This window comes from Prionailurus viverrinus, chromosome D4 (assembly GCF_022837055.1).
Source record: "Prionailurus viverrinus isolate Anna chromosome D4, UM_Priviv_1.0, whole genome shotgun sequence".
Taxonomy (NCBI): domain Eukaryota; kingdom Metazoa; phylum Chordata; class Mammalia; order Carnivora; family Felidae; genus Prionailurus; species Prionailurus viverrinus.
In genome coordinates this window covers 7,417,851-7,432,692 of record NC_062573.1, presented here as the reverse complement: position 1 = coordinate 7,432,692, position 14,842 = coordinate 7,417,851, and the positions used below count along the sequence as shown (strand labels likewise).

At 42.0% G+C, this 14,842-nt stretch overlaps 1 non-coding gene across 1 annotated transcript; it reads right to left on the bottom strand.

Moving 5' to 3' along the window:
• Nucleotides 1-12,870: 12,870 nt before the first annotated feature.
• On the bottom strand, nucleotides 12,871-12,974 carry LOC125151036 (U6 spliceosomal RNA). Its single transcript, XR_007146595.1, has one exon. It is a non-coding gene; the product is annotated as a U6 spliceosomal RNA (small nuclear RNA).
• Nucleotides 12,975-14,842: the final 1,868 nt, after the last annotated feature.

The following is a 14,842-nucleotide window of genomic DNA, read 5'->3' as shown; positions in this document are numbered from 1 at the left end:
TTGATTAGGGCCCATCCTGATGACCTCGTGTTGGCTTCATTACCTCTTAAAAACCTTATCTCCAGATACAGCCACATTCTCAGGTACTGACGTTAGGGCTATCATCATATGATTTGGGGATGGAACACAATTCAGCTCATGACCGTCATTTTTAATTTTTTAATAAGCCAAATAATATAGAAACATTATTATTATTACTACTACCTCAAACAATACAGGTAAAGCTAAAGTCCCCTGTTTCCCTACCTGACTCCACCCAATCGTTAACACTATCATCAGATCTATTTCTAAGCCTCTGTACGTATGGATGCATATACACGAAGATATAACTTTGCTGTTTTTTTCTTTTACGTAAACAAGATCATATTGTCCATTTTGTTTTTGCAAATCTCCTTCTCTTTCTTCTCCTCCTCCTCCTCCTCCTCCTTCTTCTTCTTCTCCTTCTCCTTCTCCTTCTCTTTTTTTTTCTTCTTCTTCTTCTCCTCCTCCTCCTCCTCCTCCTCCTCCTCCTCCTCCTCCTTCTCCTTCTCCTTCTCCTTCTCCTTCTTCGTATGTATCTATCCCATTGCTGCCCTGCCCCAGGGCTTAAGCATGTTCAGGCATTTGTTGAAATATTGAAAAGAATGAAAGCATGGAGTGTAATTTTGCTATGAATTTTCTGGCAGTCACCTAATATTATAGTCTCATTTTCCTTGTGTGTAAAGTGGAGGACAATAACTGTAATACCCATCTCCTCGTTGTTTGGCTATTAGTAGTTATTCTTCACCTTATTTATTTTTGTTTTTATTTGTTTATTTTTTTAAGTAGGCTTCACGCCCAACGAGGAGCCCGATGTGGGGCCCAACACGGGGCCTGAACTCACAACCCTGAGATCAAGACCCAAGCTAAGATCAAGAGTCGGACGCTCAACCAACTGAGCCATCCAGGTGCACCAGTTATCCTTCACTTTAATACTCAGCCAGTATTGTCCAAACACCTGTCCTGCATGACCATCAGAGGTCCAGTATCCTTATTCAGTTTTACTTCCTTGACGTTTCTTCCAACCCAGGGAACACTTTAATTTTCCACAAATCCATCCTAGTAGGTTGCTAATTTCTGTTGACCAGGCAGCTCGTCTGCTGGCCTGTCTGCAGCTGTTCTCTCCGCTCTTCTTTTGCTCAAAGACCCAGACTACTAACTCAGTTCCCCAAAGCATACCTAACACTGCAAGGTTTAGCTTAAGGAATTTTACCAATGTCTTCCTGATAGCATCATTATCATCCTCATTATTATCACCATTATTATCTCTCAGAGAAGCCTCTGGATTCACTTCTGCCAGCATTTCCCTTTCACAGGTGAGGAATCAGGCGTTCAGAGAGGGTGAGGGACTTTCCCAAAGTCACTCAGCTAGTTGGTGGGAGAGCAGGGCCCCGTCCAAAGTCTGGCTTATAGGGGAGGAACCACATCTCATTGGAGCTGCTTCACACAAAGGCATTAAGTCACTGAACCACATTGTGCGATAGTCATTCTATTTTCCATTATCTTCCATTTCCTCTGAATAAATCAGGAAAGCCTCCTGGAGTATCTAATATCCTTGTAAAAGTTCTCTAATACGTGCTAGTCTCCCTTTCTAACAAGAGAGCAGGCAACAGTTTCTAGCTAGAGTTTAATCACACTGTTTTGTTTTCCTTGTATTTATTTTTATGGAAATGATGCTGATTTCCCATTGATGTAACCTCATAAATGTCTTTATTATTGAAAGTGAGTAGACTTACAGGAAAATATTAAGTGAACAGTAATGTAGGTAGTCCATTGACATGGCAAAATTGTGCAATTTGGGGCCTCAAGGCTAGGGAACACTGCACATAACAATGAGGAACTTAAGACCGGATGCCAGAATCCATGGCCTGGCCTGGCCTGGCCTCCTCAGTCCCCGGGAAGGGAAGGGGGATGGCGCCTCTCTCCCCAGTTCCTGGCAGGGACCACAAGGAGAGGCCCCTTGACCCAGCCGAGCTCCAGCCCCAAGAAGAGCCAATTCCAGACCCACCAGGAGCTCAGCCTTTCCTTTATGCCGCCTTATTGTCCCACAGGGCTCCATTTCAAGGGAGATCTCCATCTCTCTTCATGTAACAAAAGTCCCCAGCACTGTTTTTCCTCAAACAAAAAAAGTGCAGTCCGTTTTCTCTTCCAGTGTAATTAAAATGGCAGGCAGCTTTGCAATGGCAATTTATTAAAGGTCTGTAAAGTGTTCAGTCACAAGAGTAGCCTCCCTTTCCTGGCCCAGCCACCAGATGGGGGAGGGGTGTGCTAACAGCTCCCTCCCCCCCCCCCCCACCCCCTGCCCCATTCTGTGAGAAGACTTTTCCTAAAGCACAGCCCTGACCTTGGCCCTGGCTTGTTCTGTTCAACATGCCTGCTTCTCTTGGGCTAGTCTTCTTGGCTTAGCATTGGAGGCCCCTCACAGTCAACCCACTATAGTGAGTAGAAGCTCATTGGGCCAGAACTTGGGATTCTGGGGTTCTAGTGCTAGAGTGACTTCTAATTTGCTCTGTGACCTCTGCTGTTTCCTTCCCCTCTCCAGGCTTGTTTTCATTTCAGTAGTAGGAAGGGATCAGAGTCTCCTCCAGGGCTGACTTTCTGTTTCTGTGGCTGGAGCCTGAATTAATTGACCAGCTCAAGATCAAAGAGGCTGAAAGAGCCAGCACTGAAGTCCAAGCCTCAGACTTGACCACCCCCAGCCCAGTCACTAAGAAGACTTTGAGGCTTTGCCCCTTGAGATTGTTCTGGGCTTGAGTGCCCTATGTCAGGAAAAACAGGTCTGCTGGTAATTAAACTGGGCTCCCCACTTCCCAAGGGTTTCCTTACCTAAATAACCAAACAGAGCCCTAGAGAGTGAGGAAGCTGCTCACACTTGACCTCTTTTAACTCTCTCTCATCCCATCCCAAATGACTGGTTCCAGCAGGAGAGTTTTCTGTTATGTCTTTTAAAAAGGAGAATGTTTTTGGGGCGCCTGGGTGGCTCAGTCGGTTAAACATCTGATTTTGGCTCGGGTCATGATCTCACAGTTTGTGAGTTAGAGCCCCATGTTGGGCTCTGTGCTGACAGCTTGGAGCCTGGGGCCTGCTTCGGATTCTGTGTCTCCCTCTCTCACTGGCCCTTCCCCTCTTGAGCTCTGTCTCTCTCTCCCTCTCAAAAATAAATAAACATTAAAAAAAAAAAAAAGAAAACTATGTTATTTAAAAAAAAATGAAAACTATGTAATTAAAAAAAAGGAGAATGTTTTTGTTTTGTTTTGTTTTTAACTTGTCATAAAACAGATGTTCAGCATGAAAATTTTTGGACAGTATAGAAATGTACAAAGAAGAGAGTCAAAGTCAACTGAAATAGAGTAAAACCTTGGATTGCAAGTAACTTGTTCTGCGAGTGTTCCACAAGACGGGCAAACATTTCTAATAAATTTTAACTTAATAAACAAGCGATGTCTTGCAATACAAGTAGTACAAACAGGTAGTATGTGGCACTGAATGTCACATGATCACAGCTGAGCCAATAGTTCTTCTCTCTCTTCTCTCTCTTGCTGCGAGATTGTGGGTGATGTCTCCCACGCTCAGATGCTCCGTCTCAGGCTATGGTGTTTGGCAGAAATCAGTGATTTTTCAGAACGTTGGAAGTGGTGCCCACAACTGGCACTAGTGTATTTTTTGTCGCTTCAGAGCACCTATGGACGGTCCTTTGCTTTTCCATAGAAGGATAAGCTTAGGAATGCTTTGCTGCATTCTAGGTCATCGGATAGGTTCCTTGTTAAAGTTGCACGAAAAGAAGAAGATTCCATTCAGCCAATAGAGAGCAGTGATTCCATTGGTGACAGTGAAAGTCATCCTACACAATAACCCTCCTCTCTCTTGTCTCCCTCACACCAGCCACGAAGGTTTTCAAAGGGAAGTGCAGGTTAATTTATTTTTCTTTATATTTTGTATTTTCTTTATTATATTACAGTATTGCGATAATTTTTGTATGAATATTTTTGGGTTGTGGAACAAATCATCTGAGTTTCCATGATTTCTTCTGGGGAAATTTGTTTTGATATTCAAGTGCTTTGGCTTATAAGCATGTTTCCGGAACAATTTATTCTCATGAACCAAGGTTTTACTGTATTATTTACCTACCCCTGCTCAAGATATTCTTTTTTTTTCAAGATTTAATTTTTTTTTTTAATTTTTTTTTTTCAACGTTTATTTTTGGGACAGAGAGAGACAGAGCATGAACGGGGGAGGGGCAGAGAGAGAGGGAGACACAGAATCGGAAACAGGCTCCAGGCTCTGAGCCATCAGCCCAGAGCCCGACGCGGGGCTCGAACTCACGGACCGCGAGATCGTGACCTGGCTGAAGTCGGACGCTTAACCGACTGCGCCACCCAGGCGCCCCAAGATTTTATTTTTAAGTAATTTCTATATCCAATGGGGAGCTCGAACTTACAACCCCTGAGATCAAGAGTCACACGCTCCACTGACAGCCAGCCAGGCACCCGCCTGAGATAGTCTTCATAAACATTTTTATGTTCATCCTTCTTGGCTTTCTCTAAGGAATATAAAGAACTGTATCTCTATAGTGAAGATAGGATCATACTAGAAACACTGTTACAATTTTTAAAAAGTCAATATCGTGACTCGCTTACAAACATAAAATGAACACTTGTCAAAGATTGTCATTTTTTTTAAAGATTTTATTTTTAAGTAATCTCTACATCGAACATGGGCCTCGAACTTAAAACCCTGAGATCAAGCATTGCATGCTCTACTGATTGAGCCAGCCAGGTGCCCCTGTCAAAGATTGTATTTAATAGTAATTAATGAAAGAACCAATAATAAACTAAGGCCAGTTCAAAGGAGAATCAGATCTATCTATATCTAGATCTATACATAAATTTGCCAATAGATGCAGAGTCAGTTATTATCTTTAGAGCAATAAAGTGGTGTTTGAAATCATCTCTTAAAATTGTACATTTTCAGGCCAAGATCAATTTGCATTTCTGTGGGCAAGAATAGTTCGCATTACCGTAACTTTTCTGAAATTTGCAGGGTTGTGAAATAGCCTAGTCAAAGACAGTGAAAGACTTAGACCCTTGTCGAATCAAGTATAGCATCCAATATTCCATTGAAAGGACACTTAGTAAACTTCCAAATGTTCACCCAAATGTATATTATGGTTATAATGGCTCATATTTTGGGGGTGCTTACTATGTGCCAGGCACAGAGATATGAGTATTATCTTATTTAATCCTCACAAGAAGACTGTGAGGTCATCGTCACTCCATTTTTACTAATGAGAAAGATACAGAGAGGTTAAGTAACTTGCACGATGTCACATAGCTAGGAAGTGGGGAAGCCAGAATTCAACCCCCTGTTAAAGAACAAAAGTTCAAGTTAATTTTAAAGATCTAATTAGCTTTATGAATCGATTTGTGAATTGGGCAGCATCCCATCTAGCAAGTAGAGGGCAGCTCAAAGGGCTACAGAAGGGGACAGCTTTTTATTTGATGATGATTATTTTTTAATGTTTATTTTTGAAAGAGTGTACAAACGGGATGGGCAGAGAGAGAGGGAGCCAGAGAACCTGAAGCAGGCTCCACACTGTCAGCACAGAGCCCAACACGGGGCTAGAACCCACAAACTGTGGGATCATGACCTGAACCAAAGTCAGACGCTCAACTGACTGATCCACCCAGGCACCCCAAAAGGGAAAGGTTTTTAAAGACAGGGCAAGGAAATCATAACAGGAGAAAGGACTATTTTGGGTGAGGTCACCTTCCTTTGGGGGACAAAAGGGTCTTAATGGGTGGATTATCTCATCTCCCTTTGGGGACTGGAGAGGGCCCATGTGACAGATCAACTTATTGGTGCTGAGCATATTGCTAACTGACCTCTGAAAACTATCTCTGGGGGAGGTTGAGACTGCAATTAGGTTAGCTACTGAGCGCCAGTTTGGTGACATGGCCTAGTGTAACCGACCCTCTTTTGGACGTGTGGTTTTCTTTTTAACACCCCTAACTATGACATTATATCATCATTTATCCAACTTTTGATTGATGCATATTTGGGTTGTTTCCAGTTTTCTTTTTTTTTCAATGATGAACGTTTCAGAAAATATCTTTATGTCATCCTCTACTTTTCAGAATTCCTCGAAGTGGACTAGCTGGGTTCAAGGACGTGTGCATTTTACCCTCAATAAATGTGGCCAACATGCCCTCCTCCAAAAAGCGGAATCAATTTACACTCCCATTAGCAGCCAGCTTAGCAGAGTTTATTTTCCCACATCTTTGCCAACAGTGAGTAAGTACATCAATCTTTTCAGTGTTTGCCTGATAGATTACAAAAAAAAAGAGATTTCTTGGTGTTATTTTAATTAACACTTCTTCTTAAAGCAAGAATTTTTCAGGACTCTTTTAGATGAATAATTGTCAATGCCAGAGATTACTTTGTACCCTCTCTCTTTGCCCTGTAGGGCAGATATTTAAACTCAGAGCAAGGTGCCCAGTGGGGAAAGGAACTGTGCAAGGCCATCCTGTGAGTTAGGGGCAGAACTGAGGCTCTCCTCAGAGTGTTCTGAATTCTTTCAGAAATAAATAGAGCCTTTCTTTTGAGCCTCTCTGACACCAGTGTTGTTTTTAGTCTGAACACCAGAGGGAGTAACGGGGACCCATCAGAAGTAAGCCCTTTGGATTAGTCCATCAATGGAGGCGATATAATTAGCTAGGCCATGTGAAAAAGAGAAAACTGAATTTGCTACCTTATCACCAACGGACCAAACACTTAAATGTTTAAAAAAAATTTTTTTAAGATAAAATCAATAAATAAGTAGACTTTAGGAAAAATATGAGTAACTCAGTTCTATGATTTATAAAACAAATCATAAAGGTTTAACAAATTTGATTACTAAATGCTTTAAAACATGTGGCAAAACCTCCACAAATGAGTTTGAAAGACAAAAGGATACTGTGCACAAGATCCCACTTGTTAAAACAAAAAACACACATCAGAAATTACTTAGGCACATACCAATTGTTAGACCAATGATAAGACTGAAAAGGATAACGCCTGTGGACATGCTTTGCACAAAGGCAATTTTCCCCAATGTAGGCACGGTTGTTAGGACTGTTATCGTGATCTTTCTGGTTTCCAGTGATGGGGCCAAAATCTGTGCAAAAGCGTCAGACAGGGGTGCAGGTATGAATCTAATGGGAGTCCTCTGTGCTTCCTGGATTTTGATGTCTGTGTCTTTCCCCACGTTAGGAAAGTTTTCCACTATGATTTGCTCACATAACCCTTCTACCCCTATTTCTCTCTCTTCCTCCTCTGGGACCCCTATGAGTCTGATGTTGTTCCTTTTTAATGAGCCACTGACTTCTCTAATTCTTAAATCATGCTCTTTTGCCTTAATCTCCCTCTTTTTTCTGCTTCATTATTCTCCATAATTTGTTCTCTATATCACTGATTCTTTGTTCTGCCTCATCCATCCTTGCCACCGTGGCATCCATTCATGATTGCGGCTCAGTTATGGCATTTTTAATTTCATCCTAACTAGTTTTTACTTCTTGTATCTTCGCAGAAAGGGATTCTAATCTATTTTCAACTCCAGCTAGTATTCTTATTATTGTGATTCTAAATTCTGGTTCAGACATCTTGCTTGTATCTGTGTTGGTTAAGTCCCTGGCTGTCGTTTCTTCTTGCTCTTTCTTTTGGGGTGAATTCCTTCGTTTCATCATTTTGAAGGGAGAAAAGGATTTAATGAGGTAGAAAAAATTTTTAAAAAATTAAAGTTAAAAAATATTAAAATTAAAAAATTAAACACACACACAAAATTGAATAAATGATGCTAGATCCTAAGTGTGTTTTGGTATGGGCGTTGAAAGTGCTTGATAGATTAGAGAAAAAAGGGGAAAGAAGAAAAAAAAAGGAAATTGTTTGAAAATTTGAGAAAATGAATACACTGAAGTAGACTAAAATGAAATGATGGAAGTAAAATAGAATTTGAAAAAATTTACACAAAAGTAAAAAAAAAGCACAAAAATTAAAAATATTTTTAATAAAAATTGAAAATAAAAATGAATTTTTTCTCTTTCTGTATTCAAGAAAAAGAAAAGAAATGAAAAGGAGAAAGAAAGAAAAAAGAAAATTAAATAGATGGACCTAACAGACTGACATATGACCGAAATTACTTCGTTTTCCCCTAGAAGTCAGACTATGAAGTGCTTTATAGTCCATAAACTAACCAGGCGGTGAGAGTTCTGTTGAACAGCGAGGTTGGCCCAGTTGGGCGGCGCTTAGTGTAACAGCTTCATTCTCCACTAGATGGCGCTGCTAGCCTACTGGGGTGGATTGTTGTGGCGCTTGTAGGTGCATACGAGTGTGCGCGGGAGTGTTGAAAATGGCATCACCCAGCTACTCAGTCTCTAGTTTCGGAACTCTGTTCTCCCCGATCCGCAATTGCACATCTGTCCTTTGTCTTCAGTTTTCGTCCACTCCCAGCTTTTTACACTGTCCGTGACCAAGCCCCAGGTAGTACCTCTCTCCTGAGTTTTGTCTCAGAAGTAGCTGTTTTCTGCGGCCCCTTACTTCTGAGGGATTGTGGCTTTGACCCATTCGCCCCTCTAGGGGAGGGTCTCACTGAGCAATGGCTGGGTGCCGGCTGCACCCAGGAACGTTTGTGGGACCATGCTGCTGTCAAAGCCCAGAGACTACGGCTGGGTGCCAGCCCACCCCAGAAAAAGTTCGCTAGATAGTGTAACAGCAGGATTTCAGGGATTATGGAAAATCACAACACACATCTGGCACCAGGCTTCACTCTTAACGACCTTTTTCCAGCACCAGCGAATGTGGCCTTTCTCTGGGGTCCGCTGGGCCCAGGTGGCCTCAACAGTCTCTACCAAATGTCCTTCCAGCAGTGGAGCTGCTTCTCCCCGTGTGGCCCGAGAACCTCCCGGACCCCACTCTGCTTCTGGGGATTCGCCCTTGCCACCAGAGCACTGCCAGGTATCGAGCTGTGGAGTTGCAGACTCTGCACTTCCCCTGTTTACAGTCTTCATGGAATTTAAACCCTCTCCTTTCTCCTTTCTCCCTTTTAAGTTCAGTCCCTGCGGCTGTTTCCAATTTTCCACTTTCTCTCCAGCTGCTTTTGGGGAGGGGTGCTTTTCCTGTGTTCTCCCCACCATCTCTGTCCTCTCTCCACATGCAAAAGCACCACCCTGCCCTACATGGCTTCTCTCTCCTCAAGATCACCTCTCCACGCCATGTACCTGCTGAGTTCTGTGGTTCAGGTTGTGCAGGTTGTTGTATTAATCCTCAGATCAATTTTCTAGGTGTGCAGGATGGGTTAGTGTTGGTCTGGCTGTATTTCATGGACGTGAGACACACAGAAAACTTCCATGCTGTTTCGCCATCTTGGCTTCCTCCACAAGGGTGCAGGTATGAAGGGGACTATGGGGGTGTCTTTGAAAATAACCACGCTAGGTTTGAATCCTGGCTTTGCTGGCATTTGCCAGTCCTTTGGCAAGATATGTAGCATCCAAATCCTCACCTCCTCATTTGTAAAATGGGGGTGGTGATACCCACATCTCACAGTATCTTTGAGGAATCAATAAGATAATGGATGTGGACTGCCTGGCACAGAGCCTGGCATTTATTAGACAGTTAAAAAAATGTGTGTTCCCTTTCCATTCTCTTCTCTGAGAACCCACAGGGATTTCCCAGACTCCTCATTCATTCAACAATGTCTATTTCATACTACGCATGCTGGGCACTGTGCAGGTGCTAGGGAGACCAGTGTGAATGTGAGAGAGGCAGTTCTTGGTCTCTTGGAGTTTATAGTCTAATGATGTTGGACACAGAACAGATACTTTTGCAAAAATGAATTATTTACAACTGAAGCAGAGCTATGAGGAAAAGAAACCCAGAATGCAGCAGGGGCCTTGAGAAAGCTGAGGAAAGGCCTCTGAGGAAGGGATCTGAGGCACAGGGGAAGCAGCATCAGTTAGAGTGAGGAGAGCCCTAAAACGCCCTGAGCAAGGTGGACCCAGGTTACCTGGAGAAACCAAAGGAAGGCCAATGTGACTGGAGTTTGGGCAGGGCATTCCCAGCTGGAGAATTTTGATTCTTGCATTCCAGACAGAAGTTCATCCCTGTATTGGTCTGGACATTCTATGACCAGGAACTCAATACTTAGGTAAGCTGGTCCATCTGGGCGATGGTTGGTGCCCCTAGAAACTCAGGTGCAACCTGTTGGCTACTGTACCATTGCATCCAGGAAGCAGACCACTGGCGCCAACTACTTGCTCTTAACCTGAAGCGATCAGTCACTCCTTCACCGAGCCTCACTTGTCCTCTCTGGACAAATGTTGTAGTCACCTGCTCTTCTGTCTTCCTCCATTGTCTTATAAGCTCCCCATCAGAAAAGAATGTGTCTTTTTCCTCCCTCTGTCCGCAGCTCCTAGCACAGACTTTGCACATATGAGGTGCTGCTGAGTGTATGTTTGTTGAATGGATAATAAGCGATGCTTTGCAAAGATTTGGTTGTTTGTTCTTAAGTAACTATTACCCCCCAATACTAGCTGTGTTTTATTGAACATCTACTGTGTGCCAGGCCCATTATTAATGTTATCTCATCAAATAGCTTTTTAGGGACTGTCACTATTTTGTCTCCATTTTCCCCTCAGCTTTATATTTTAAGAAATTCAGATAAACAGAGAAGTTGGGAGAACTGTATAGTAAACCCCCACTTCGTGTAGGTTCACCAATTTTCCCATAGCTGCTTTATCCCTGTGTTCATGTACACACACACACACACACACACACACACACACACACACTCACTTTTCCCCTAAACCATTTAAAAGCTACTGATGTGAAAACTCTTCACTCCTGAAATCTTCAGCATGTGTCTCCTATGAACAAAAACACTTCTCTCCACCATTATGATGTCACTGTCACACTCAACAAATACAAGATTGATAATACCTAAAAATAGTCCATGTTTGAATTCTCCAGTCAGCCTGATTACATCCTTTATAGCTTTTTAGTTTTCATCTAGAAATATAGAAAGCATTTAATTGCGATGTCTCTTTAGTCTCCATTAACCTGGAACAATTCTCCCCACTTCTGGCAGGGGGGCAGGTGGTCTTTCATGTGTTTGCCATTTCTGAAGAGTCTAGGACAGTTGTTTTAGAAAATGTCCCGCAATTTAGGCTCGTCTAGTATCGCCTCATTATTTGATCAAGTTATACATCTTTGGGCAAAAATGCTATTCAGATGATGCCATGTTTTCCTAGGGCATCGCATCAGAAGGCACATGTTGTCATGTGTGCCGTTGGTAATGATGCTGAACTTGATCACTCGTGTGAGATCGTAGAAAATAGATATTGGTCTCTGCCCTTGGTTCCTGGAACAGGGCTCCTGAACCCCTTGTAATGTCCTTTTTCTAAAAAAATGTATTTAAATCCAAGTTAGTTAACATATAGTATGGTGATGGTTTCGGGAGTAGAATTTAGTGATTCGTCACTTACATATAACACCCAGTGCTCATCCCAACAAGTGCCCTCGTTAATGCCCCTTGCCCATTTAGCCCATCCCCCCACCCAACACCTTTCCAGCAACCCTCCATTGGTTCTCTGTATTTAAGAGTCTGTTATGGTTTGCCTCCCCTTGTAATTTCCTAAGTTATTGGAGCACTAGGATCATGTTTTGTTCTAGTATTTGGTCTTTCACCCCAGGTCCTGACACTGAGGTCCTGAAACTCTTGTGATTTTCCTAGGGTGATAGGAGTGTCTTTTGCTCTAATGGTGGGCTCCTGGATGGCTCTTGGATGAGGGCTGGTCACCTGAAAGACAAAGCCATGATTAGATGTTTTGAGCTTTCAGCCCTGCCTCTCACTCCCTCTTGAGAAGAGAGAAGGGTCGGAAATGGAGTTAATGATCAATCATGCCTAGGTGATGAAGCCTCTACAGAAGTCCCCAGAGTATGGGGTTCAGAGTGCCTCCAGGTTTTCCAACACATCCACACATGGAGGATGACATATCCCAACTCCATGGTGACAGGAGTTCCTGTGCTCAGGACCCCTCCCAGAGCTCACCCTATGGATGTCCATTTGGCTGTTCCATATCCTTCATCGTAGCTTGTCATAAACTGGTTAACACAAGTGTTTCCCTGAGTTCTGTGAGAAGCTCTAGCAAATTAATTGACACTGAGGATGGGGTTATGGGAGCTTTTAATTTGTTGCCAAATTGGACAGAAGTTGTGGGTAACCTGGGGACCTACTGCTTATGATTGGCATCAAAGTAGGGTGGGAGCAGTCTTGTGGGACTGGGCCCTTGATCTGGGATCTGATCTATCTCCAGATAGATAGTGTTAGAGTTGAGTTAAATCATAGGATACCCAACAGGTGTTACAGAGAATTTCTGGTGTGGACCACCCCACTCCTGCCTCAACCACACATTTGAAGTGTCAGAAGTGAAGTGTTGTGTGTGAGTCATAAAGGGGACACACCGGACTGAGCTGAGTTTTTCTTATACAACTTGGTTAGGGTGGTGTCCACCAGATGTCTTCACTGTAAAGGTACATTTTCTCTTTGTAATTAATAAGTGATTTCTGGGGAGATACTTTAAGACTGTATGAGCATTTTGTTCCCCAACAATTTTTCACCAATGTTTTTCACATCCATGAATGATCTTACCTGAATCGATTATTACTATGGTGATTGCAAAATGATGATTTTCTAATTTCTTTTACATTTATTAGCTGACAGTCTTCTCTGTAGCAGAGCTCTCTCTCCATTCTTCTTTTTTCCTTCCTTTTTTTTTTTTTTTGATTGGAGTGTAGTTATGCACTCATGGATTACCTTTTGCTTTTATGGAATGCTTTCTGAATTTGCATGTTATCCTTGTGAAGGGCCATCTAATCTTCCCTGTATCATCCAATTTTAGTAGATGTGATGCTGAAGTGAACACTGGATTATTTTTTAATTTAATGTATAGCAATCCTTTATCACCATTGTTCATTTTGATGTTCAACTTGTCCCAGATTTGACCAGCGGGAGATGCTTTAAGCCAGGTTTTGTGTGCTTTAATGCGTCTCCAGTAGCTTTGAGCACTTCTTTGCTCTCTGGCACAACAAGATATTCTAGGTTTACTTTTACCCTTATTCTAAATAGCAGAAAAAGGAGGTCCAGAGAAGTAAAATGGCTTGCTGCCTCACGGTATTTGTGAGATCCTAATCAAGCTCAGGACTTTAAATTCCAAATTTCTAGGAAAGTATTAAGCTGATAGGCCAGCCTTTCCTGTAGTGCAGAAGGGACCTTATCAAGACATGTAGACCCCCAAACCAGCTGAATCTTTAGCTGACTGCACTCAGAGCTTGCCTAATAAGATGAAACATTTGGATTATAACTTTGAACTTAGACAATTAGCAATAAATTCCCAGGATATTTTTTTGATTGAGGAAGTTATAATTTGGGGGGAAAGAGCATAGGTTTTGGGTTCCAAAAGAACCAAGTTTTCCTTTAAAACCCAGGCAGGTTCTGCCCTTGTATTTGTCTTTGGGCAAGCTACTTCACCACGTTGAATCCCAGGCTCTTCCATCTGTAAAATGGGTTCATTCATAGAAACTGCCTAGTCTAGTGTCTGATACATGTTAAGTGTTCAATAAATGAAAGCTACTTTACCAACAAGACTGTTATTATTAAAATCTGAGAAAATTCTGTTATTCCGAATTCTGTTATTCTGGGTTAAGGTGATAGAAAAAGCAATGGATTTGGATTTGGATTTAGATTTTGAAGATCTTACTCCCTCTCTGTGACCTTAGACAACTCTTGTCCTCATAAATGAATTTCATTTTCCTCACTTGTAAATCAGGGCTCATGGTCCCTCCGCTGCAAACTTCACAGCATCACTCACCAGATTTCATGAGCACTTACTATATGCAGAATAATCAGAATCTTAACATTAAAAGCAAAAGGTAAACATCACTGTACCCCTCCTTTAACACATGATCGATTGGCAGGTTCAGAGCCACTGAGCAGGGATTCCGTTCCGCTCTCTCAGACATGCCCTCTTTCCTTTACATCACAGTGTTCAGAAGAGCAAGTAAGAGCTGGATATGACAGTGTTCCGTAAAGCTGCAGCACACTCTAAAGGTGATAGAGTATAATCAGCAGTATAATTACATTCCTTCCATGGAAAACATCATTGGGAGGAGAGCAGGAGACTTCGGGTATTTTTTTTTTCTTCTTGTCTATCTTCAAGATAATTTGTGAGGGTCTTAGGTTGCTGTTATCTACCAGGGGCCCTTACGCTTCAAACAATAACTGGCTGAAGGTAGCAGAGATTCAAGGCAGTCCAGAAGCAAATACCTCAACTGAGAACACCGATAAGAAAAGCTCTTTGAAACTGTAGTTTATCTAGGATACCATTTCTTTTTTGTTTGCTTTTTTAAATTTTCTTTTTATTATTTTTAAAAATTGTATTAATTTTTAAATTTTAATTCCAATATAGTTAACATACAGTGTTATGTTAGTTTCAGATGTACCATATAGGGATTCAACAGTTCCATACATGACTCAGTGTACTCTTTAATCCCTATTGCCTGTTTCACCCATCCCTCCACCCACCTCCTCTCTGATAATTATCAGTTTCTTCCATACAGTTAAGAGCCTGTTTCTAGATTTGTATTTTTCCTCTTTTTTTTTTTTTTTTGGTTTGTTTTGTTTCTTAAATTCCACTATGAGTGAAATCATGGTATTTGTCTTTCTCTGACTGACTCATTTTGCTTGGCATTATATCCTCTGGATCCATCCATGTTGTTGCAAATGGCAAGATTC